Source organism: Ruditapes philippinarum, unplaced genomic scaffold (assembly GCF_026571515.1).
Source record: "Ruditapes philippinarum isolate M1 unplaced genomic scaffold, ASM2657151v2 ctg1551_1_1_1_1, whole genome shotgun sequence".
Classification (NCBI taxonomy): domain Eukaryota; kingdom Metazoa; phylum Mollusca; class Bivalvia; order Venerida; family Veneridae; genus Ruditapes; species Ruditapes philippinarum.
In genome coordinates, this window is record NW_026866382.1 from 304,025 (window position 1) to 330,766 (window position 26,742).

General features: G+C 30.9%; 1 protein-coding gene across 1 annotated transcript in view; it reads left to right on the forward strand.

Annotated features, from left to right (window-relative positions):
- Window positions 1-2,209: 2,209 nt before the first annotated feature.
- LOC132732356 (uncharacterized) overlaps window positions 2,210-26,742 on the forward strand; it is an 85,992-nt gene continuing 61,459 nt past the window's right edge. The window contains exon 1 of the mRNA XM_060718770.1: window positions 2,210-2,303. The gene's annotated coding sequence lies outside the window, so the exon portion shown is untranslated. The remainder of the gene's footprint in view (window positions 2,304-26,742) is intronic.

Here is a 26,742-nt window from a genome sequence, read left to right on the forward strand (position 1 = left end):
TGCTTTCAAATCGGTGACTTTTCTTGTCTTCTGTTAACAAAATATGACAATCATTAGGGTATTATATTGAATATTTTATGCTTACGTAGATATTAAAAATACATTAAAGGGACTCCTGACATGACGAGAGCGGAAATAATTATTACCGTTTCGAGATGAATATTCATTAATGTCACGACTCAATAACTTCTGTTCAAAATTTTAGAATATTCGCTCAGTTCACTTTTCCGGAATAATTGTTCAAATTAAAAAACGTTGCAACTCTTTTGCATATCTTTCTGCCTTAAGTGACCCAGTTTATCTCTTTATGTTTTTAGACTTTTCGACCTCAATGGAGTTTGTTTATTTGTGTTGAGTTCTCCAAAATGCGTTAACAAAAGATTCATGATTATTTGAAATGGGTTAAAACAATATTGAATGCGTCTAATAATGGTGTACGATATTTTGACTTTTTGTTGGTAGACAAGCATTTCCCGCTTATATTTCTCAGGGGTAGTCTGTGCATAATTTCAGGCATCAGCACGCACCTGAGTAGAACCACCGACTTTCAGTAAGCAAGCTGGATAGCATCCTCACAATAATGAATCATCCTTAGTCCTTGGCGAAACTGGAACCCACAACGACGAGGGGCAAGCAAGTAGTTTGAATGGAACTACCTTAACCACTTGGCCACGGACGTCCATAACAAAGTCAAGAATCAAGGATTTTCTTACATAGAAGTGTATATAGACGGGTGTAAAAACTGAATTCTCATATGAAATATATTAAGGCAGAATACAGTTTAACACGCGATGAACATGGAATATCACTTTATCTAGATGCTTGGCTCATGGGTTGGCTAATTAGCAGTAGGTCGATTTAGAAATATTGTAAGAATCAATAGTTTATGCGCTTATTAAGGTATTAAAAATGAATTCATTTTTTTATTGTTAGTATGACAATTTTATTCTGCTTTAAGATCACTTAATTAAACAAGTTTTTATTATTATGCATGGCCTAATTAAAATAGTTTTTAAAGGTTCTTATGAAATTGTCATAGAAAAATAATGCAGAAAAGGCATATTAAGCTATAAAACAAAAAAAAACATAAGGTTGATGAATCCAATTAGCAAATGAAATATTATTTTTTCTTTCGGGAAATTTTTAAAAACTGATATCATCTATTCCATGTTATTCCATTTCATTGTTATGTCAAATTCATCATCATACTTTTTTGTATTAAAGGTTCTGTATTGTATACAAATGTTGAAATATAATCCGTCAATATTGATATCTAGTGATTCACCAGTTGATATCTTGATAAAAAATGTTTGTATGCTACTCGTTTATTAGTATAATACATATATCATATTCCAAGATTGTATGTATATAAATTAATCAAATGTATCATCACCATAATTCATTAAAAAGACATTTCATTTCTTTATGAAAGTATGTTTAATAAATTCTAATGATAATAAATATTGTTTTTATTAAAAGCATGTTCAACAATTTTATATAAAAATTGTTTCTATAAAAGTATCATAATTATTGTTTCTATAACAAGTATGTTCAACCACTCTAAATTGTAATTGTTTCTATAATAAACGTTTTCTAATAATTTAATAGCTGAAAACATACTAAAATTGGCTTCCGTGGCCGAGTGGAAATGGTCGTTGACTTCAAACCAATTGACCCCTTACAGATGTAGGTTCAAATCCCGCCAGGGACTTTGGATTCTGTCATGTAAGAAAGTCTTTTCATTTGGGTGCTTTTAAAAAAAAAACATTTTTGAGTGTGTTTATCCTCACTATTCGCTTATGTAAATAGTCCAACAATTATCATTGTTAAGTTATATTTCATAAACACTCAGAAATAAAACATACATTTTCTATGAATTTCGCTTAATATACGCTAGCATGTTAACCATTTCTCAATTATGAAACAGATTTGGTGTTAATATGTCCTGATTTGAGTTTTTGATCTATTAAATCAAAACGAAAAGGAAATTTGCATACAAAACATTAATGAGATCGGTGCATTCGAATTTAAAATGCATTTAGTCTTGTTTATTGCGTCACTAATACCATCGCTGGCTATAAACATGTGTTCAATAAATACAATTTGTGTAGAACCGTCAACTGCAGGAGTGTAGAAATCGTAAAACGTACTAGGCGAAACAAATATTTCCCAATGAATTATTAAACTATGCTATGCATGTGGAAGATATCTTCGATAGACATTTCTGTCTTGTGAATTATATAACAGAATATCTGTGTTTATTAAAAGATTGGATTGTCTAAGCGGATATGTTTGGATAAGAAGTAAGTCTTTGTTCCGATGACAAAAAGCGAGCTTTTTCTTGTTTTTGTGTATGTTATATTTCATAAAAGAACTATAAACGCAAAAGGATAAGAAGTACTATGTATTGATTGCATTGTCAGTTGAAGTAAGTTAATTTGTTTTTCGCTGAATAAAAAACCTTACTTTTATTGTTAGTATGTGACTATTACATCATATAAACACTATAAACACAAAAAGGTTCGTCTTGGTATTGTTGATATTTGTTAAGATTATTTATTTTACTATTATTTGAATTATATCTTATAACTTTTCATACTTATATTAAAAAAAAAACAAATGTTCTAAGAGCATAGTGTTCAATAAACATATGCATAAAATATACATATAAGTTCTTCTTACTTCATTGCAATATGTAGAAATAGACTGAGGTCTCAATAAATGCTAACTTATTGTGTATTACATGTATATTTTTTTGTTTCTTGACGTTTTTTTTTTCTTTTTAGGGGGTGAAATGTGAGGTGGGATTGGCGGAGGTTCCCTTTTTGGGGGGTGTAGTTTTTTTTTTTTATGTTGTTTTTTTTTTTTTTTGGTTTTTTTTTTTTTTTGGTTTTTTAATTGTTTTTTTTTTTTCCTTTTTTGTGTGTGTGTTTTTTTTTTTTCTCGAAATGTTTTGAAAAGTTGTACAATGATTTGCAGATTCGAGAAATCATTTCTTTATCTCTTTATCCATTGTATCGCCATTTTATTTCTACGCAGCACTTCCATTGAATCGTGCTGATAGCTCATCTCCAATTACCAATTTCGGAAATTAAAATAAAAAATAGGGACAGTTTTAGTGGCAATCTCCTTTGACGTGATTAAATGGATTAACCCAGAATTTCCTGAAAGCAATTAACAATTATTTGCAGTTGTCAACACTTTGCAAAAGTACAAATCTATGTTTTAATAATTATATAATTTTAAATGAGTTTCAAACTAAATAAATCTGAAAAATGTGTATGAAAGTATACTATAAGACTTTAAATTACCTAAAACTGCACAGTAGTAAGGTGATTTCATTTTTATTGATATATGATATATTTCATAAAGTATTTATTTATTTATTTATTTTTTTATTTATTTATTTATTTATTTATTTATTTATTTATTTATTTATTTATTTATTTATTTATTTATTTATATGTATAGGGGTTATAATTAAAACAAGTGAAATGTATTGAGAAGAAGAACTATTTAGGAAAAAAAACAATTACTTATTAATGGTTCAATATGATTACAATAGTGTGATACAGAAACAATAGCTTTAAAATACGAGGTAAATTAACAAATGGGATGATTTAATGTATACCATATAAACTATATTTCATAATAAGTGGTAAATTAACAAAGGGGATAATTTAATGTATACCATATAAACTATATTTCATCAAGTTGTTGCTTTATTCTACTGGTCCTTCGGGATCATTGAAACCAAAACAACTACTGTCGAGGATTGAATAGCGCTTAAGCCGGTGCTAGGGGGCATGTCAGATTTTTCACTTTCCATTATCTCTCTTGAAGAGACCCAATGTAACCGAATATATGGATGTTAACAATTCGTTCTTGCTGTCATTAATCTCGAGGGATTTTCACTTTCATGTTTTTTTTCCTTTCAGTCATGTTTTTGTTTTTTATTTACACCTTTGATAAGCTATATGTTACATATTTCTGTTTAAATTGGGTGTATGTTAAGTGTCATATCAGATAACTTCCGATCTTTGAAAATTGTGGGGTTGTATTCAAGGTGATTTAACTATCGCCTTAGCTCTCGTAAACGATAAAAAATAATTCGAACGTACAAGCCTTTTTTTTTGAAAGAGTAGAAATCGTAATATTTGTTTAATAAGAATATATCATTACTGTTACTTTTAATGTTTTAGAGAAAATACATAAGAACTTTAGTTCCGCCTATTGTTTTCTCGTTTAGGGAACACACATTTTTTAATACGCCGCTTTTAATGGAATGGCACTAACGTATCACATTGGAGGGTCCATGATTGCAGATTTTTTTTTATTATTAACCTATTCACTTTAAAAAGAGTGTCAAAGTAAAGTGAAATAGAGTGTCAAATATAATTATGAAATGTCGTATAATTGATTGTCAAATATAAGGCTCATAATAGTATATAGTAAAATAGATTGTTAAGGGTGTAAAACATAGTTCAATTGTCAAATATTGAAAAACAGTAAAAAGTGTAGTAAAAAATTTCAAATATAAGAAATATAGTAAAATATATCGTCAAAATTCATAAAGTATAGTAAAATGGATTGTCAATATAAGAGATGTTGTAAATAGATATCTAGATATGACATAATTGTCCCCAGTATACCAGACTACGGGATATTTTTTCAACGTGAAAGAAATAAAACATTATCCGCAGGCTTTCGCAGCAGACGACATTGCGAATTAAATTATGTGTCGCGACATGCAATGATATCGACTAGAACACGCCGCATTATTTAATTCTGTGCAAAATTACGGTGCATTATTTACGTACAATTGTGTCGTAATGCTCAGGCTCACGCGCGGCTATAAATTCTCAAGCAGCAGTAAGTTTTAAGAGTTTATATATAAAATGATTTTTTCAGCAGTAACAAAACAATTTTAACTTTTTGGAATTTTTCTGTAATGAGTTGTTACCCCGGAAAGAAAAAACGCACTTAAGCATTGTTTGTTTTGACATCTATGCAAATCACTAAATTCTAATAATTCTAAAAGTACAGACTTTTCAGAAAACAATGAAATTACACAAAAAAGTTAAAAGCTTTTACATAACATGTTACCCACTTCGCACATTGTGTAATGGACATTGAAACATATTTCTCATATCGGGATAACAGAAATAATTTACATGTACATGTAAATGGTCAGGCAGATCAATATGTTAATTATAAAACAGGCGGCAAAATGTCCCTGTGCATATTTGCTTATTTTTGATATTCGGATATAATCACCGATAACAGTGTTTCCATTGTTGTGGGAAGTAAAGTCGACAGGGGCATCTTTGATGATCGACAACTTTATAACGAAATAGTAGTGAGCAAATATATGGCAAAATCTTTACTAAACTTAAGTTACGATTTCCAATTTACCCTGGTGTAGTAATCTTATTTTTCAATTTTTGTAAATTTTGTAAATTTAAGTTGAGCATTTTTTACAAAATAATTGCTTTACTTTAGCATTACCATTTATATACTTCGACAAATATCTTGTAATAGATATCTTTCTTGTTATTGTGTGTTATATAATCATGTAGGTACAGCAACCTTTGCTGAAACGTAAGATATTGTAACGAAATACAGGCAAAACAATACTCCCAAATCCTGGTCAAGCTTTAATTTCACCAATATTAAAAATCTAGACCATGCATGTGTGTTCACATTCATGTCAAAATCACTATCGCATAAAAGCGTTAAAATATCACTTCACTGCAAAATGAAAACAACATGCATTAGTTTTATACCCTTATTGCATGACGCATTATCTAAGACTTGGTTTGAAAAGAAAATTATAAATGTTTACAGTCTTTATGTCCCTAATTTTGGAAATTGGTTTCACTTTTAAGACATGAAACAAAATTAAGGATACTTTTACGTTATTTCAGGTAGTGTAGCTTATATTGTAGATAATATGAAAAGTTTATAAATAATTGGGTTTGTTTGTGTTTTGAGTTGTATTTTTTTTAAATATTATTGTTGGTGTTGCTGTTCTTGTTTTTGATGATGATGCTGATGATGATGATGATGATAATAATAATGAAGTTAGTGGTGATTTTATTCCCTCGGGATCATTTTTTGGTTAAAATTGAGTAAGCCTGTAAGGGGAGGGGGCAAGAGAGATGTTGCACTATCTTTAAATTCTCAAGAAATGCCTCAACACGTTTGCAGTTTGTTACCATTTTTCTCGAAGAATCTTCCTTAGCAGGTCTTTACGCCAATATGAACATTATGTGCTTCAATACATATAATTATTCATTAGCGTTAATATTGTTTGTCCGAAGTAAAGATAAGAAGACTTTATGCATTCACGAAAGTATACACACAAGCTTATTTGTCAGCATATGTCTATACCCTATAATAATTATACTAACATAAGTGTCAAACGTTTATAACTTACAAGCAAACAAAAATTTATATCGAAACATCGGAACGATTTACATATGTCTAAAAATTATTCTATCTATTGCAAATACCAACCAGAGTTCAGCGTAGTCATTTTTCAAACCAAAACCGATATATGACAATATCCTATTTCATTCCAATGTATCACGGCTCTTGTTTAATTAATTGCGTTGATAGCACCGATCATATTACCAATTTAGATATGAGAATAAAAGCATTGTCGAGACATTTTAATTGCTCACTTTTTTCTAATGGTTTGTAATGTAGAGCTCCATATACAACAAGAGAGAATGTTTATCGTTTGGCAACACACGTGTTTTAGTCAAGGTTAAAAGCAGATGAACTTTTGATGAAAAAGATAGTTGACCTTTAACATATTGACCTTTAAACATAGTTAATTTTGTATATAAGGTTGCTGATGTTGTAGTTTTTTATGTTGTTGTTTTGTTGTTGTGTTTTAGTTATTGTTGTTGTTGTTGCTATTTATGTTGCTGTTACCGTTCTTTTTTTCATGATGATGTTGATGTTGCTTTTTGTTTTTATCTGTTTTGTTTTTGTTTTGTATATTTATGCTCATGTTATTCATTGCAATAAATCGGCCGTAAATTGTATTTAAGTTTATTCGAATGTTATATAAAAAGTAAATTCATGTAATACATGTAATTTTTTACACTGTATCAGTAATTAACTTGTCGGCGACAACATAGAGAAGATAAATTTATTATAAACATTACATTAAAACAAAACTAGGCACATAATTACTTTCAGATACTAAGAGAACAATGTATTGATCAATGTAAAACCGACTTTGACCCTGCTGTACAAATGTAATACAAATTAAACAGCCAATGTAATTGCTTCTGATGCCAGCTATTATCTCTAACTATAGTATCATTTGTCAGTATTTAACAGTAATTTATCATTGATGTCAACCACATTTGCTGTATATGGTACAATAATGAAGGTTTTGCTCGAACAAAAACAGGTGTTAAGTTTTGTGTGGCAGCTGTAAAACGTTTCCGTGCTCGTTTTTCCTGTCGGTCATTGATTTCTTCAATCTTAGTGTTCAGCATTGAGTACAGCTTAAGCAAAGCTAAGCCGGTGTTAGGGGGCATGCGAGATATTGCAATTTCCATTATCTATCGGAAACAAACTCAATCGTAGTAAGATACGATTATTTTTTATTTTATATGCATGTACATTTAAGTGTATATTGGTAAGTATTATATCATCAAGTTTTATAAAGTTCATTAAATTATTAAAAGCAATGTTCAAAAGTGAATAAACAACAATAGAAGCAGAGAAAAGTGCTTTTAACAAGGTTTATTTTAAATATAGAAACATTGATCGATATATACGAGACTGAATAACACCACTTTGCCAAACTGTATTATTCTCTAATCGTCAAAGCGGTGCCTTCTGTATGGAAATTTTATAGCAGTAAAATTTTTAAATGACTATAATGATATATCATGCGATATAAAGCTTAAACAAGCATTATAATATCCGATGCTATGTTCACCTCTTACAGCAGCAACACTATTTTGCAACAATGAGCTACTTCATTATAATACTATTTAGGTTTAGACGTATGTACATTTTGATATAATACTATTTTTGGCTTAGACGTAAGTTCATTGCGATTAGATACTCGTTTTGTCTTAGATGTTACATTTTGATTTAATACTATTTTGGCTCAGACATGTGTAAATTTTGATTTAATACTATTTTTGGCTCAGACGTGTGTACATTTTGATTTAATACTATTTTTGGCTTCGACGTTATAAAACTATGTACATTTTGTTGAAATACTATTTTTGGCTTCGACGTATGTACCTTTTGATTCAATACTATTTTTGGTTTAGTTGTATATACATCTTGATATACACTGGTGCTCGTTTGTGCCTGAGATAATGCATGAAGGGGTACCTGAGGTCCTCCTCTGCAAGTAAAGCTGGAATATTGTGAAATGACCTGTACAATGTCGTTGTGACTTATAATCTAACAAAACAAACAGTTTGTTTAAAATGCTTCAGTTTATTTTAATTTTCTGTTTATATTCTTTTGCGTTATAAACATGCCAGCTTAATTGTTTTGTGTTAACGTTTGTAAAGTTGTTAGATGTTTGATATATGTATAGAAACATTGGCGTAACTTCACTCTCAATACCTTTGGGACTTGAATATCACCAATGTTATAAATCCAGACATTGTATTAAGCTCTTTTGATATTCGTGTTGTGTCTGCAAGATTTCAAATCTACCATAAATAAGTCGATCAATGTCATTGCTGAGAAACATTTATGTATGCATAATAACATGTTATTCCGTTCTCCAACAAAATGGCAATCATCAATTCGATTTCTTTATTGCATGGTCCATTAACCGATGTGCACGTATGGAAATTATAAACCAAATTATAGGTTAATGGAATGAAATGCTCTTTTTTCTAGAAATTGAAAATGTTTTTTTTTTTAATTCTGACTTTAATTACCAAATGATGACTCAGTGATGCGAAATGTGCATCGTTGCAACTTATTGAAGATGTCAGCACATTTGTTATTGTTTACATAGATCTTTACATTGACATTAGGCAGTGAATCCAGCCTGGTAATCTATGGTATTTGAAGCTTACAACATGGAATAAGCAAATTTTATGTGGTTTTATCGCGCACCAACACAATTTAGGTCATACTGCGCCGAAACAAGTAAGATGATTTTGGATAACTTCGGGTGTTACAATTTTAATGCAACACCAGGAGTCAAAACCATCTTACCTGCTGGAGCTAAGAGAAGCATAGAGTCCAGTCATTCGAACCCATTTAGTCGCCTCTTACGATCACGCAGGGATAAACAGTGGATTCAATTCTTATGCCACTACCCTTGAAGTCAAGCGCTCAGTGATATGGGGATGAAGAAAGTAAATCATGTCGCTCTTAATAACACTGTATCAATTACATGATTTTACCGTATTAATCTGGCATGTATCACTGGAGTAGAATAATTCAATAAATATTGAAATTTCACTCCCCGAATTTGTGTTTCCATTAATATGGCTTACGATACAATATGCAGATACTGTGGGATAGTACTAATGTGTCACATAGAAGGTGTCATAAAAAACCGCCATATGGACACCTCTGTAGATGTCTGCCAAATCGAAATGTCACCACTTTCTTACTGAAATGTTGAATTCTGCTTACGCCGGTATTAGCTGGCGTTGACGATAGCTTTGCACTTAACAGTACCTCCATGAACAAGCTTAATCAATTCGATTCTGATCAAATAAACAATTTTTGCCGTTTTGGGCGTTATTTAGAGGTTCCGTTTTTTTCCTCCATTTAGAAACACAAAGATGTATTGCATTGTTTCAAAGGACATATTTGATAATAAGTAAATGTTGACAACAATATTTCCAGTATGTCCATACTGTGAAATAATATTACTAGTTATTGAACATGATAACCTAAATCTAAGGTAATAGCTTCCATCACAATTTACTACATGTATGTGTGTCAACATTGGTATTTACCAAAATTGAGTATATTTTTAGTCCATTCGACAATAGCTTTGCTATCTACTTGTCTTTGTTTGTTACTGCATACCCAAGCCTTTTCTTACAATACTGTCACTTGGAGATACTTATAATTTCTTGATTAATTAAAGTTTCGGCTCTAATATCTTAAAACGTATGATGTTTGTCACCTTGTGCAATTACTTAACTTGACTGCAATTTACTCCTCTAAAAAGACAGTTATTTCACCAGACACAGTAACAAAACAATTTGAGTCACACGACAGCTGATAATAGTCATTTGGCTCGCTTATATAAAATTTTTAAACATGTGCGCTTTTTGTTTTGTTAAAATTGGTTTGATGGAAAATACAGTATAATGAAAATAATCGATAAATATTACAATTCGAAATATTTTCATCTAAACTTCAGCCGCTTCTAATTTTATGAATTTGTTTTTATCTTGATCAAAAATGTTGTTGTGAAGGAGGAGTTTGTTGGTCTGGTATTTAAGATATCAGCCTCGAGATCGTCGGTAAGAATCCTTCTGGGTTTACGGCCATTTTTGCTTCATAATACAGTGATTACAACAGTACAGGTCAATTCCAGAAAGGGACTTTATTGTATGACTCAAATAAGCTTCAGTCCTACATTATATTCGAGCTTAAACAAATAAGTTTAAACTAAATTGTGCAGTATTTAAAAAAGTGGTTATAAAGCGGCTGTATGCGGCTAGGGTGCTAGGGGGCGAGTACGATAAATTGCACCGTCCATAAACAGGCTCAATAAAACCGAGCCTACAATATTTTAAGCGTTCTTTAAGGGATTCCGGTTTTTTTATCTTTATTCAAAAAGGCTAAAAATCGCTTTCGTTTTTAACTTGTCCAAAGTCTTTACAGCTAATTTTGTAACTCTTATGAACCTGTTTGTAAGTTTATCACTCCAATAACATTTTGGTCGGCTCCCACTTAATACATAACAGCATTATACCACAACCTATCGATGTCTCATTTAGATTCAATAGTAGTAACTTTGTAAAACTAGTTCATTTATCACAGTTACTGTATCTGTGTTACTGTTAAATCAATATACAACTTGTCATATTCCCCTGTAATTCGTGGTAAAATGAAAATATATGGGAAAAATCCTGTCGGAGAATTCTATTCAATGCAATGACAGCTAATTCATACATCCACACATTAATTTTTGCTTCCGTTTATCTTCCTAGGTAATAGGGAATGGATTGGTTCGTGTTTCAGTTAAATAGATAGATATTTTGTTTATTATGAAAGGTCTGTCATGCAATGAATAATAACGTTGATTGTATTAAGTATCAGGCATAAGAACAAATCACGAAAGAATTATAAATGGAAGTTGTTGGCAATTGTGATGTACATGATTCATATAATTACATATATTTATGTCCTAGAACATACTTTTATCTCTCATGCACAGACTTACTCGAATCGAGTCTGAAATTTTCATATAATATTGTTGTTTTCGTTGCTCTTTCGATGGATTACGCTTTTTCCTGCTTTTTACTATCACCATTTCAAATTCGAACGAAAAGTGGTCACTAGCACTTTACGCCTAAAACAGTTTGCACTTATCTATAATTTAATTTGTTTTTATAGAACTAGATAATTGGCACGAAAGAAATCACGATATTTGTCTTAGCTTATAACACCATTTTAAGGAAGTTTTATATAATTGCTGACAAAACTAAAAGCATACAATCTATCAAAGTGACATTTGCATTTTGCGGGGATAAAAGTTGCTTCACCTTTTATAAAACTACTAACCTCAGCTTTATAGATAACAGCTAGACAAACGTGTTGGCTCAGGAAATGTGTATCAAACATCTTTTGTGAGAATTATTGAACGATTCAGAGGTATATTTGTATAACAGTCTGTTAAATATGTGCTCACATATCTGTATCGATGTAAGGATTAATTGTTTGTGTAAGTTGTTCTTTCATAGTTTTCCACATTATCTGTTGTTTTGTGTTGTTTTGTGATCTTATAAACACAAATAGGTAAATGTACAAATAAAGATAAATATATTCTAATACTCTTATGAAACATTTTTCAATTTAGTTAATATATTGTAGAAATATTATGTTTTATCCATCTTTTAAAATAAACCATGTTTTATGACGTTTATGCGGTGCCAGTTATGCAAGTTCTTTCGTAGAACAATGACTTGGGAATGAATGCAACTGCATTAAAAATACAGTAAAAGCATTGCAATAGATAGGGATATTGAATTTATATAGCCATCTGCTTCTGCTTAATTTTAAAACAAACTTAATGTCTACTTTTGTATGAAATAATCACTCATATTCATCTAAAGGATTTTACTGATATTAAATGATTTTGTAAATGTTTTGCACTGTTTCTCGGAAGTAATAATTTAAAACCTATGACGTTTTATATATGGAAAATTCCCATAGGAATAATTTATTCATTTCGCTGTCGTAATGAAAAATGTGTTTCTATTTGATATATTGTTTTCGTTTATTTAAATGTACAATCATGCACAAAAGTAGATGATCAGTGAATCATGTATGTTAGATATAGAATCATCAGAATATGAAAGTGAATTATTTAATATTTTTACAAATAAACAAGCATATAGAATATAGAGTTCTATGTTGCAATATTGATTTTTTTGTTTTATGATAACAATAGTTGTTACAAAAATATAACACATTTTTATTTATATTATATATGTATAAAGCAATTGCTACAGTTCATCACTAACTTATAATATTTATACTATGTTGTATGTTTAGTTTAGCTAGTTTTAAACTGAAAAAAATGGGGGAAGATTCCTAGGAAGCAGTGATAACAGCAAAAGTACATGAAAATTGCAGGCTCTTAAATTTGTGATTGAATCTATTCTTACCACATAATGTAAATGTGCAAAATCTCTCATGACCCACCCCAGCACCGGCTTAATGAGTATTCAAACTTCAACAGTAAGTGTGCTGAAATCAATGATTCTTACAGAACAGAAAAATAGAACAACACTGAAAATAAATCAGTTTAAAGATGATATATTTTTATAATCAAATTGAATTTTTTGTACTCCGCTTTATTTCGTTATATAACATCTTCTTCAAGAATCTTATTCTAGCGGTGCCGAATGAAAATGCCCCTTTCTGTGTAGCTTGTAATGAAAATTTTACTGTGAAACATTTTTTTCTTGAATGTCATGATTTTTCACAGGCCCGTAATAGATTTTATCGTGTAAACTCACTCAAAGAACTCTTTAATACAATTCCATCAAAAAAAACATCATTGATTATTTGAAAGAGATAAACTTGCACTCTAGGATCTAATTGACTCATTTTTATTGTCATTTACAAAACATTACATAATATTGTAAGCCTATTATAGCATTCAGCACGATATGGCCAGTTATGTGTTGACGTGCCGTTAAAATACAAAAAAACAAACTAGCGGTGCCATGCACCCAATGACATATTTGTTATCGATCATATTAGTGTACAAACTACGTTTTATTTGTTGCACTAGGTATATAATGAACGACATTGCTTGATAAGGCTTTCAGTATAATCAGATATATGTGTTCAGAGTTTGTCAGCAGATACTTATTGTCTGGATGCAAAACTATTGAGAGACTGGTAGATTTCAGAAGAAATATATCATCCAGATAATAGTTTGTTTTCAAGGCTTCTGCTCAAACTAACACCCAAGAAAAAAAACAATTTTGTAAATTCAGAGTATATCAAAAGCCCATTATGCCTAAAAAAGCTATCATTTTTATTTTTCAATAACTTTTCATTTTTGGTATCTTGTTACAGTTTTAAAAAGAAATAGTCATTTGTCACATAGATGAGCAATGTTTTAATTTCGTTGCTCTGTTGACAATTGTTTTTATTTATAGTGAATTAGTATTTTGTACGGAAGTCAAAATACTACTTTGTTTACATTTTGCTTCCTTTATGACACATTACTGCATGTTCAGCGCTACTTTCTTCTGTTGTAAAACATCTTACAAGCTCTAAATCTATTATAAAAGCATTATTAAACACAAGTTTGGCATTTTTAAACACTTTTTGAGATATAACTTACGAAATGTGCATTTAAAAATCAATAAAATCAATAATTGATACAGACATAGATATGCCTATTTCTCGCTTTTTACTTCGTACAACATTTCTATCACGTTTTGTTTTTGAAGATGTCGACAAAGCTAAAGAAATGCCGATTTGTCTGAATGGCATTTGCATTTTCTGTTGTTAAACTAAATAAAAGCCATGTCTGCCAATAACAGCTAGGCAAAAATATTTATTGTCTTGGGAATTATGTCAAGCTAGCAAACTATTTTTTTGAGAGGTACTGAACATTACAAATTTACTTATGAATGTTTTTATTGATAAAACGTCGGGGATAAAAGGCGAAAATTCGTCTAGGATTGAAGGCGAATGAAGTTTAGTTTCGTACAAATGTAGTTGTATTTTTCTAAAATTAGATTCTTGATAATCATCATTTCATTACAAATATACATATAAAACACTTCAATGATACACTTATTCCATATTATTCTTTAATAATGAAAATACTGACTTTTGTGCCTTTGACTTAACTCATTTTATAAACTGTAGAGAGAATTCATGTTTTTCCCTAGTATAAGTGTTAAACATGCTTCATTGATTCAAACGTGTAAATTCAGTTTATGATACAATGAAATAATGAACGTTTTCTTCAAGGAAATGTGGAAAGTCAAACCTTAAGTCAATTTAGTATTAATTAGTATTAATTATGTATATCATTCTAACAAGAGATTTTGGCAGTTATTTCCATATGCAGATTTATATAAGTAAACGCGATTTACGAATTCGTCTTTCTAAAAATAAATTTATTTAAATTGGCACATTATGAGGCACATTATGCCTCAGAAATCAAAGATTTATTAATTCTTTAGAAAGGTCAAACCAGTGTTTAAACATGTTTTAGTAACGGATTTGTCATTCTAGATGTTAAACAACTGAAGAATGTAGCACTGAATTAGCCGGAATGTATTGGTAGGGTAGTAAAATGTAAACAAGGCAGTATTTTGACTTCCATTCAAAATACTGAATCACTGTAATTTTAATAATTATCAAAGGCCAAAAGGAGCAAAAGATAAATAATCTATGTAACCAATGAGCAACGTTTTTGCAAACTGTAACAAAGGTTCAAGAAATAAATAAAATCTGAAAATAAAATTCTGAGGCTGAATGGGCCGTTTAGTATTGCTAAATTTGCAATGTTTTCTTACCTTTTTCATTTGGCATTTATTCATTGTTTTATTCGAATCACAATTGAACAAGCTGATATAGATTATAAAAATGGTATTATGGGATTTTATCAAATTTCTTAAAAGTTTTGCAATTGATTTTAGTGACAAACTTTAATCATTTTTAAGCTTTGGCCTAATGCAGATTTTAATTTCCGTCCTGCAATCTTATCATCACATGCGCCTCTATTCTGAATCATCATCATAAATATACATGTACATTCTTTCATTGAACATTGCATTCTAGGAAGTAAACAAGTTTATTTGTTTGTTTGTATAAAATTCCGAGACGGATATATGATATTACATCGCACTACATGTAAAATAATAAGCATATTTCTATAATTTAATTTGTTGTATAACCATGTACGGAATTGTACTAGCAGCTCTAATGGGACCGTTTATACCAAATAGACGCAGACGATAAATGTCTGGAGCCTTGAATTGCGAAATTATTTAACTCACTATGGGATGTAACTTTTGATTCAGCCAGTTTTTTGTTTTGTTAGTGTTGTTTTCTGTTGGATTTTTTTTTCTGGGGGGGTATTTATTTATTTATCTATTTATTTATTTATTTATATATTTATTTATTCATTTATTTATTTATCTATCTATCTATCTGTCTATTTATTTATTTCTTTATTAATTGCGGTACCCGCTCGTCAGCATTGTTATGGGACTTGTCTCTATATCAGCGAATTGCATTTTCATGTTTATGTAAGTGAACCGCTTTTCTGTTTATGTCGGCACTCTTCGTAATTTATCCTACGCAAATAATACATGTATCAGCTGTTTATATAATTGACTGCATTATATAGATACAATATTTTCATATGAATTATTAGCCGTGCCTTTGAACGTTATTTAATGGCTAGAATGACATGAAATGAAAAATATGGATATATAATAGCTTAAGTGCCATTTAAGTAATTTGATAATTAGATTGGGAAAAAAACTTATTTATATTTTTTATTCATTATCTAAAAACATTTGTGTTATTTTTGAAATTGTTTAATATTACCCATATATTGCTGGCACAAAATAGATACGTGAAAAGGCATCTTTTATACATCTGCAATGTAAAGTTTTGAAGGATTAGGGATAAGGAAAACGTATGTATTGTTTTTATATAAATAGTTTATATATTTATTCACATAAGGATTATTATAATAATTAAGTAAACACATTTCAATACATTGCATGAATACAATATATGCATTAATAACACTAAAGTTTTCTAATGTAAAGAAATCTCATAAACTGGAACAACATGGTAGTGTGCAACCTATAAATTTGTTTTTAAGTTCCAGCATTCCTTTTATTTTCAGTCTAAAAATGGTGTCGTTTTATGTGTACGTACACTTTGATTCTGAAGCTATGCCAATAAATATCATTTAATTTTAGGAACTCGGTAGACTTTTATTTTTTTTCTTAGTTTTACTCTTTTACTACTAGCAGATGACTTGCACTGACTTGCCAGTGCCATTTAGTATACATACAGTCATCAATCAGGCGTGTAATCTTAACAATGACAATATTCTTGACGGCTGAATTTTACTATTTTGATATTGAAATTCCTAAAACTCACAACTGGAAGTATCAAATTCAAAGCTTTGTAGTGTAATTTTTTATTATGTATTGTATTGTATCTTAAGAAAACGATTTATTACTCTGTATCGTTATCTTATCATGTCATATCTTTATCAAATCCTATCTTTATCATACCATACCACATCATATCATATTATATTATAATATCATTACTAGTAGTATATTATTATTCTATATCATAATATTGTATTGTATTGTATTTATTGTCACATTGTTTCATATTTTACAGTATTTTAAGATAATGAATATAATAGCAATGTATTGTATTGTTTTGTAGTATTGTATTGTATTGTACAAATAAATTTCTGTTTTCCCAGCTATCTTTAAAATGGAAAAGGTCGAAAGAACTAAATAGATTTGCAAAACAATACAATAACATTTCTCGTGTTTCATATTTTTTTCTCTGGACCGTATCAGTCAATTTCAGCCAATTCCCAGCTTTATTGTTGACAAAGCAAAAAGTTGTCGATTATTAAATGACATTTGCATGTCATTAAGATAATTGCTGCCCGGTTTTATAATGAGCGAAAAATTGTTTGACATATGTACTGGTGATTTGTTGTACATAAAACTTCTTGTGTGTTCATACTATTAACGGAAAGATAGTTCTCAAGGCAAACAAAAGGTTTTTGTAGGTTTGTTTCTTTCTTATTTTTACTTCATTTTTACTTCAATATTAATGATGTTTTATTAATACTTAGTGAATTTGTGGATCATACGCTTTTATTGAAATAGTTCTAAATAGAAATTCATTTACTCGTTGTTTCGCAGTGATTTATTTATCATTTTTATTTATTAAAGATTTTTCAAGTATAAACTTTGCGGCGTTAGACCTATTTGGTGTTCAGGGACAGAAATGTATTTGCTATATTTAATAGTTCGTTAAGATATATATTTTAATAAATGAAATATTATTGTTTTATTAATGAAATACACGATTTATTGACAATTATATAAACTGTTAGTATCCGGGCATTGCTCTATTTACGGCTAATTGAGTTGCATGACGTCATAACAACAACAACAATAACAACAACATAATAACAATTCTTAATTTACATAACCTAAAACAAATTATATAAATAATGGTTATTTCTCTACATTGAACGCAAGTTATATGACCAACTGCGTTCTTGCAATGGGATAGGCCTCCTTATTGTCTTTCAAGCATGATAACTATATATTATAATAATTTATATTGTTTAAAAGGAACTGTGACCACGATGTCATACTGTCAGGGTATCTAAATTTATTGTGTCAAAGTTTTAAAAAAAATACCTTACAGTTTGTGCTTTAAACCCTTAAATAAAAATGAACAATCTTGAAACAACATAAACATAAATAGGTGTTGATAAAGGAGATTTATAAAGTATGCATAAACGAGACAGGAACCCCCAATGTTTTTGTTAGGTCACTCTATTATTTCAAGTACAAAAGCGTACGTGTTTATTGTGAAAAGGGTTGACGTAAACTACATGTATAAGACTGACTTAAGCGTCAGTTTGACTTGATATATATTGAAAACAAATTATAAAATATGCATAACAGACTGTTTTTGTCAGATCATCCTATGATTCCCAGTACAAATGAGCTATTACATATTGCATACGTGTTTATTGTTAAAAGATAAACTAATTGGTTTAACAAGCAAAAATTCCTTCGTTAGAAGTGTTTATTCTCCAGTAAAGTGTTTTATTGTTACTGCTTTGGCGTTCAAACTTGCTGGGTTTTTTACTTTACCTTCTTGATTATATTTTCGTACAAAGTGATAACTGTTCTAAGATTATTGGATAATGCTTTGTTAGCAATTTATAAATTTACTCAATTGTTTTATTTATTGCTTTTTTAGTATTGAAATATTCCATAAAATTCAAATTCCTGAGACATGTCAAAACATTTGTTAAACTCGACGTAAAAAAATACAAATGAATAAACAAAAAGTTTTTTAAAATTCAAATTTAAGACAATTCAAAATTTCAACTTGATAATATTTTAATATCAATAATATATGAGCCGCGTCACGACAAAACCAACATAATGTGTTTGCGACCAGCATGGATCAAGACCAGCCTGCGCATCCGCGCAGTCTGATCAGGGCTTACATATCATATAACAAGTAAAGAAACTGATGGCGAACAGCATGGATCCTGATCAGACTGCGCGGATGCGCAGGCTGGCCTGGATCCATGCTGGTCGCAAACCCATCATGTTGGTTTTGTCCTGACGCGGCTCAAATAGTTTTGTTTCACATACATTTTCTAAAACAACCATCTAGAAAGAAAAAAAACAATTTAAATATTCTGAACTATTCTTGCATAACTTAAGTTTTCAATGCTTTGGCTAAATTTTCCATATGTGTTAAAGTACCATACACTCATTTGTTTATATGAGTGTTCATTTTAAATGTTTACAGATGTTTTGACTGTTGATTATCTTGCCATTATTGTCTCTATAAATGATTTCCCTATGGAGTTATGATGTGTATGGTGATGTAATAAATGACTGTCATGTTTGTCTTCATGAGCACACCTATCTTCTTTACTCGTTGACATCAAAATCGCCATGATTCATTATCAGTTTGGCTTTTTAGATATTGACAAGTACTTATATTTTGTAAATTACCAATCATAGTCTAGTCATACATTATTTACAACAATACATGTACATTTATATTTATATTCTTTTTCTAGCCTTTTTCTCAAGTTGTACTCATAAATACATACTACAAGCAACATAAATGTTCGTTTTGAGGTATTACTTCATCTCAAGTTATGATGTTTAAGTTATTTTACTGGTCCTTTGTGGTCATTGGTGGCAGTTCATTTATTCTTTAAGATTGGCGTCGGTGTGAGAGAAGTTGCATATTTGATGCTCTATCATGAACAAACCCGATCAATTTAAGCCTGCGATTTTCGCATATTAATTGATGCTGTAATTGCTCTCTAAGGATCACCCATGTTTCATAATTGCTTTACATTGGAATCATACAACCAAGTAAATGTCACAAAATAAACACCGTGACATTTTCTCCTTTTCCTTGCTGTTTCGTAATCTATACTTAAGGACAATGAAAACGCACGGTCGGGATAATTGCATTTTAACAAGGAAAATATATTTCTTTTAAATATTTTTTCACTGTTTCATAAAACCGAACGCATTCCGGTCATTTAGATACCAAAGTTATGAAATATGATTGCATTTTAAAGAAGTTATTGCATAATAAAGACAGTACCCAAAAAATCAAAAGTAACAATTTTGGCTAATTGTGATAAGATTACAACAGAAAACGTATTGAACCAATTTATGGTTACTTTATGAAATGATTTTTTAACTGTTGATTATTTACTTGTTTTTCACACCTTTCTAGAAATGTTAAATAAGCAATTAAAATCTTTATGAAAATGAATATTAAGCTATGCCAATGGTCAGTTTTAGAAATCGTAAAAGCTCACATTAGAAATTACATATATATGTACACACTTTTCCTCTATAAAAGTTGCTAAATTTCAAACACTACTGAAGACTTGCTAGCAAATTGTATGCAATGGTTCTACAAAGAAATAACCGCTGGGTAGATTTAGCACAGATTCAGACTGGTCTATCTTACAAACAAAGCGCCAACCTTTTTGGTGTCCATCGGTCTACAATTTATCGGCTTCACCAGCGTTTTCGCAATTCACTACCGGCCGAATGGCGTCAGATTCCACAGGCGACTATCCGCACCGTAAGGTCTATGAGGCAACGATGTACATCTGTAGAGACGCTGATGGAGAACATTGTCTAAGGATCCCGACGGTGACATTACGAAAAGACATTTATGAGTGACTTTTTTGATTTTCATTCTGGTTTTTGCCTTTGTTTAGTTTCCATTACTGTGATGAAAAAGTGTGATTTTGAGATTTTCACCTAAGGTTATTCGATTTACTGGTGTACATTTGATTTTAAACATTTTGAATTATTTTCAATTGTTATGTTTGCGTTTTGTATTAAAGTTATAATATATATATCTAATGGAGTCGCTAGTGTTTTGTTTTCATGTAATATAATGCATATAGAGCGAGCGTGCGTTTTCATTGTCCTTGAGTATATATCAGTTTACACACTATTTATAGAACAAGTTAAAACCTGACAATTTATGACATTGACATTTGCAAAATTATAGGGATAATAACTGTTCTTAAGAGTTTATATAAGGTTAAAAGCACTATTTTTTTAAGTAAAGTGAAGATCAAGCTCCAAACAGTAATGCAAGGGCTTTTCTTCAACGAAATCAGATAGATGTGTTTGAACGGTTGGCAAAAGAAAATGGTGTTTTTTTTAAGAAAATTCATACACTTTATACATGTATAGTGCTGTTTTTTATTGTGTAGCTTTTTGTTGTTGTTGTTGGGGTTTTCTGCTGGATTTTCTTCTTTTGTGTGTGTGTGTGTGTGTTTTTGTTTGTTTTTGTGTTGGGTTTTTTTACATTCCTTTCCATGATTATTCCAGTTATTTTGTTAATAAAATAATGATTTTTGTACAGTGCTGTTACTCGGCTCGAAGAGTGTGTTTGTTTTGATTCATGCTATTTGGCACGACAAAGCAAACTGCATCATTTTAACCGTTTGCCCTGCTTTCCAGTAACAAAATGCGAAATTGAGCTGCCATCAATAGCAAACTGCGTCGTTTTGACCCTTTGTAATGCTTTGAATAAACAATAGACCGTTTGAAGTTTAAAGGATTTCACAATCTAAAGGCGAAATTGAGCCTTTGCGATTCAGTTTCTATACGTGCAGTATAGGGCCAAGTTGTATGTAGCAAATGGTGGTCTTTTTCGGTTTCGGTAGATTAATAGTTAAGGGAAAACCTTTGTTTTTTAAAGGTCCGGTTTGCCCCAGAAATGCTTCTATTCTTACTCCTCAAAAGATTTTTTAATTTTTTGTGTACTTTTATCGTTTATAAAAAATAACTCATTGGCCTTCATGTGTTATTTTATGGCAATTAATACAGCTATGGAAGCCAAAATACTACTTCACTATTGTTTACACTTTGCTACTTGTATGACTAACTATTTCACATTTAACTCTAAATTATTCAGGTTACAAGCATAATTGATGTTCTGAAACCATAATATAAATGTTGGCCATTTCTAAAGGGGTAAAACTTCTTCCTTCGTTTCTGAGGCATAATATGCCTTTAAACAATAGCTGTAAATATATGTCAGTTTAGATAAGATGCCTGAAAATGTCGTGTAAACTATCAATATATTAACATTTACCCGGCTAAATATCATAGATGGCCTTGTCATTTTCTTCATAATCATGTTCATTTCAAATTATTTACTGACTGGTCTGTCCTGGTCGCAGAGGTAGAATAAATTGCCGCCAGCTTGCCCAGAATTAATTTCCCTGTAGAGAGCTATTGTTTTTCACGCTAATGTAATAAAGAAGTCTCATTTTGGTCAACATGTGTTTCATACCAGACAGACATCTAAATTGCTAGAATTATGGTGGTGAATAATGGAAAAGTTTAAGAGTAATTTAATCAATAAGATTTTTTTATATAATATTTTATTCTCATGGTTGCTTATTTAGTTTAAATAATTGAGTCTAGATCACTTTAAAATTTTAATAATGTGCATTTTATGTCATTGTTAACATTTTACATGTGCTTATTTGAATTTATGATCATAAAATGAAAAAAAAAGTTTAAATTTGAAACTATTTATGAGATTTTGTCAATGACGCAAAAATATCAATCTAAACAATATTAAAGATACCTTATGCTCAAATTTGATATTTGAAAAAACTGATAATTTCTATTTATACAGTCTCTTCTGAAATGAAAATATATATATTCTGAATACACACAGAAAAATATGTTACGTTTTAAGTTATACACACTACAGGTAATCACAGTAAGATTACATAGTATCAAAGAACTTGCAGTTTTTATAAGAAAAGACTCAATTACTTTGTCAAGTAATAGGCATTAAAGCTTCCAAAACATTATAACATTTTGTATTTGCAATGTTTGACATGAGGCAAAATATAGATATACATATATATTCAAACATTGACCCAAAGTGAATATGCATTCACTACATGTTTCATATATCTCGGTAGATATTTTATGATCTCTTCCCATTTTATTTCATGTCACTCAGTGATGATCAAGAGATTATTTGATCATATTATATGAGATTGCAAGTTTTATTATTTCGCCCACACAAACAATATTAGAACATAAAGAATAATAACAATTTCATTCCTCAAGCTCAATTTGATAAAATCTGTCGGATTTAACGGAATTTTTATTACTTTCAGCAAAAATTAGAAATAACAAGAGGGAAAGCCTCACTGAGTCTTTGAGAATCTTTTTTTTTTTTGTGAGAATTCATTTATTTTAGCCAGCAGAGTTTGTTGCTATAACGATGCATCAATCTAAGTTAGGCTATATTCTCATAAAATAAATCGTTTTATCACATTTTATTGGGCTGCTGTTTAACTATGTTGTCTTACTATGTAAAACAGATAATATTTTACATGCATACATAAGACAAACAACTTAAGAATAGGTTAACATATTACCACGAATGTTGTTGTTGTTTATGAAAACAAAATGGTCAGCAAAAGTTTAAATAACATTGGAGAATTTTCGCCCTTCCAATAAGTTTAAAGCAATGAATACATCTATTTAACATGGAAATTGCAGATAGATTCGGCTTGCTTGAGTCTATTCAATACAAATAAATTAAACGTAAAAGTGCAATATTCATCATGCCCCCTGACACCACCGGTTAATCATGATATGAATTGGTGACATGGATAGAATGGGTTGCCTCCAGCAGACTCAGGGTTAATTTAAAGTGTTAAAACCAAATAATTTCGGATTAGTCATCATGACTATGTCCAGAATACGTTTGATTTGAAAGTATACTTTTTTATACAATCTTTTAATAATTTGACGAGTTGCAAAAACTCATGTACATTAGTCCATACTATGCTTTATAAGGCAATGTAGTCTTAAAAAATTGATATTTTCAAAAAGAGATATTTTTCAAAAATGATCAAGTCATGCTGTACATAAAAATCTAATTACGGTCGAACTTGTTGTTGTTGCTGTTATTGTTATGTTTTGTTTTGTTTTGTTATCAATTATGAGATGGTCATTCCAGTGACGTTCATGTTGTTTACTCCACACAACTACTGCTTACAAAAACCAAACTAACACAATTATCATGGTAACACGCAACTACATAGCTGCATGCAAAAAGAATTAACAAGGTAACATTGAATTGTTTACGTAAAGTCAGTGTATCAATTTATGTCAGATCAATGTAACGATGTTTGATGTAATGTAATTATACAATTTCTAACAATTGCTAGATTTATGCGGGTGATTCTGGGGGAATTCAGAATTAAAACCTGTTTTGTATATATATGCAACTTGGTCAAAGCCCGCATATCAATATTATTAATATGGCTTCCGAAGATTTTTACTTAGTCAGTATGTTTTGAGGAAATCAATTCTTGAAACGAACGTATTTAAATAGTTATAATTTAGAACTACATGTATTTTACTTCTTCGATGTATTTTAGAAAGATAAAATGACGGGAAATATCATGCATTATTAAAACATTACGAGGTAAATGTATGCAAAAATAAATATATCAGTAAAGCAAATGTGTGACGAATAGGTTTTCAAAAATATGAAATGGACCAGACAATTACTATTTTACTTAGACTTAGTGTCCTGTGTGTAAGGTCAGTAATTGAGTAGTGTCCTATGTGTCAGTAATTGAGTAGTGTCCTGTGTGTCAGTGTTTGATTAGTATATTGTGTGTGTCACTGTTGAGTAATGTCCTGTGTGTCAGTGTTTGAATAGTATATTGTGTGTGTCACTGTTGAGTAATGTCCTGTGTGTGTGTGTCACTGTTGAGTAATGTACTGTGTGTGTGTGTCACTGTTGAGTAATGTACTGTGTGTCAGTGTTTGAATAGTATATTGTGTGTGTCACTGTTGAGTAATGTCCTGTGTGTGTGTGTCACTGTTGAGTAATGTACTGTGTGTCAGTGTTTGAATAGTATATTGTGTGTGTCACTGTTGAGTAATGTCCTGTGTGTGTGTGTCACTGTTGAGTAATGTACTGTGTGTCAGTGTTTGAATAGTATATTGTGTGTGTCACTGTTGAGTAATGTCCTGTGTGTCAGTGTTTGAGAAATATACTGTATGTCAGTGTTTGAGTAGTATACTGTATGTCAGTGTGTGGGTAGTGTCCTATGTGTGAAGTCAGTGTGTGAGTAGTGTCCTGTGAGTCAGTGTGTGAGTTGTGTCCTGTGTGTCTAGTTTTCTGTGTGTCAGGTCTATGTGTGAGTTGTGTCCTGTGTGTTGTGTCCTGTGTGTTGTGTGTTAGTCATGTCATGTGTACCAGGATATTGTTTGTGTAGTGTCATGGTGTCAGTGAAGTGTCCTGTGCAGGTCAGTGCGTGACTAGTGTCATGTATGTCACGTCTATGTGTGAGTTGTGCCCGGTGTATCATTATGTCAGGACAGGCTTTGAGTAATGCCCTATGTGTCAGGTGATTTTGTGAGTAGTGGCCTTTGTAATAGGTCAGTTTGTGAGTGTCCTGTGTGTCAGGACAGTCTTTAAGTAGTGGCATGTGTATCAAGTCAGTCTGTGAGTAGTGTCCTGTCACGTCATCTGTAAGTAAGGTCAGTCTTTAAGTAGTGGTCTTTGTATGTCAGGTCAGTGTGGGAGTAGTGTCATGTGTATGTCAGGTCTGTCTGTGCGTAGTATTCTGTGTATGTCAGGTCAGTCTGTGAGTGATGGTCTGTGTATCAGGTTCGTCTGTGAGAAGTGGCCTGTGTGTCAGGTCTGTCTGTGAGTAATGTCCTGTATGTCAGGTCAGTTTGTCAGTAGTGGCCTGTGTATGTAAGGTCTGTCTGTGAGTAGTGTCCTGTGTCAGGTCAGTCTGTGAATAGTGTTCTGTGTATGTCAGGTCTGTATGTGAGAAGTGTCCTGTGTAAGGTCAGTCTGTGAGTAGTGTCCTGTGTGTCAGTGTTTGAGTAGTGTGTTGTGTGTCAGTGTTTGAGTAGTGTGTTGTGTGTCAGTGTTTGAGTAGCGTGTTGTGTGTCAGTGTTTGAGTAGTGTCATGTGTGTCAGTGTTTGAGTAGCGTGTTGTGTGTCAGTGTTTGAGTAGTGTCCTGTGTGTCAGTGTTTGAGAAGTGTGCTGTGTGTCAGTGTTTCAGGTTAGTATTTGAGTAGTTTTTATTAATTAATTTTAATTTTTATTATTTCTTAAGCGAAAGATTGTTAGTAATTTTAGTGGAGTAGCGGGGGATCGAACTCGCAACCCCTAGACTTGTAGTCAAACAGTGTTACCACTGCACCACAGCGCCCGCTCTGATTTATAACTATTTTGGAAGTCCTTTATACATTATCGCATTAGTAAACTTGAAATTGAGTAATGCAATTGAATTTTCACACCTAAATAGTTAATATAGCTGTTAGGTCTAAAGTGTTTTACAATGGCTGACATTCGTGTCCTTGCTCGAGGGGTTATGATAAAGGACTTTACACAAACGAGTAGTAAAAGGAAAATAAGTAAGACTGTTGACAGGCATTGGCAATTAAGAACAATACCATAAAAAGCCATGTTTCGTTAATTGGAATCGCAGTTCTAATATTGACAATAAGTAAGCTGAAATTAATACTTGTTGTTAATGATGGAGGTTGGTTTGAGACAAGTTTAATCTAATTTTCACATGTTAAAAATATTACTGTTGGTGGAAATTAGGTGAAAAAAGGATGTTACAGCAGCAAACCTCCAGACTCATGCTAATTTTCATGAAAATTTTAAAAATCTAATCTAAATTAAAGGTAAAA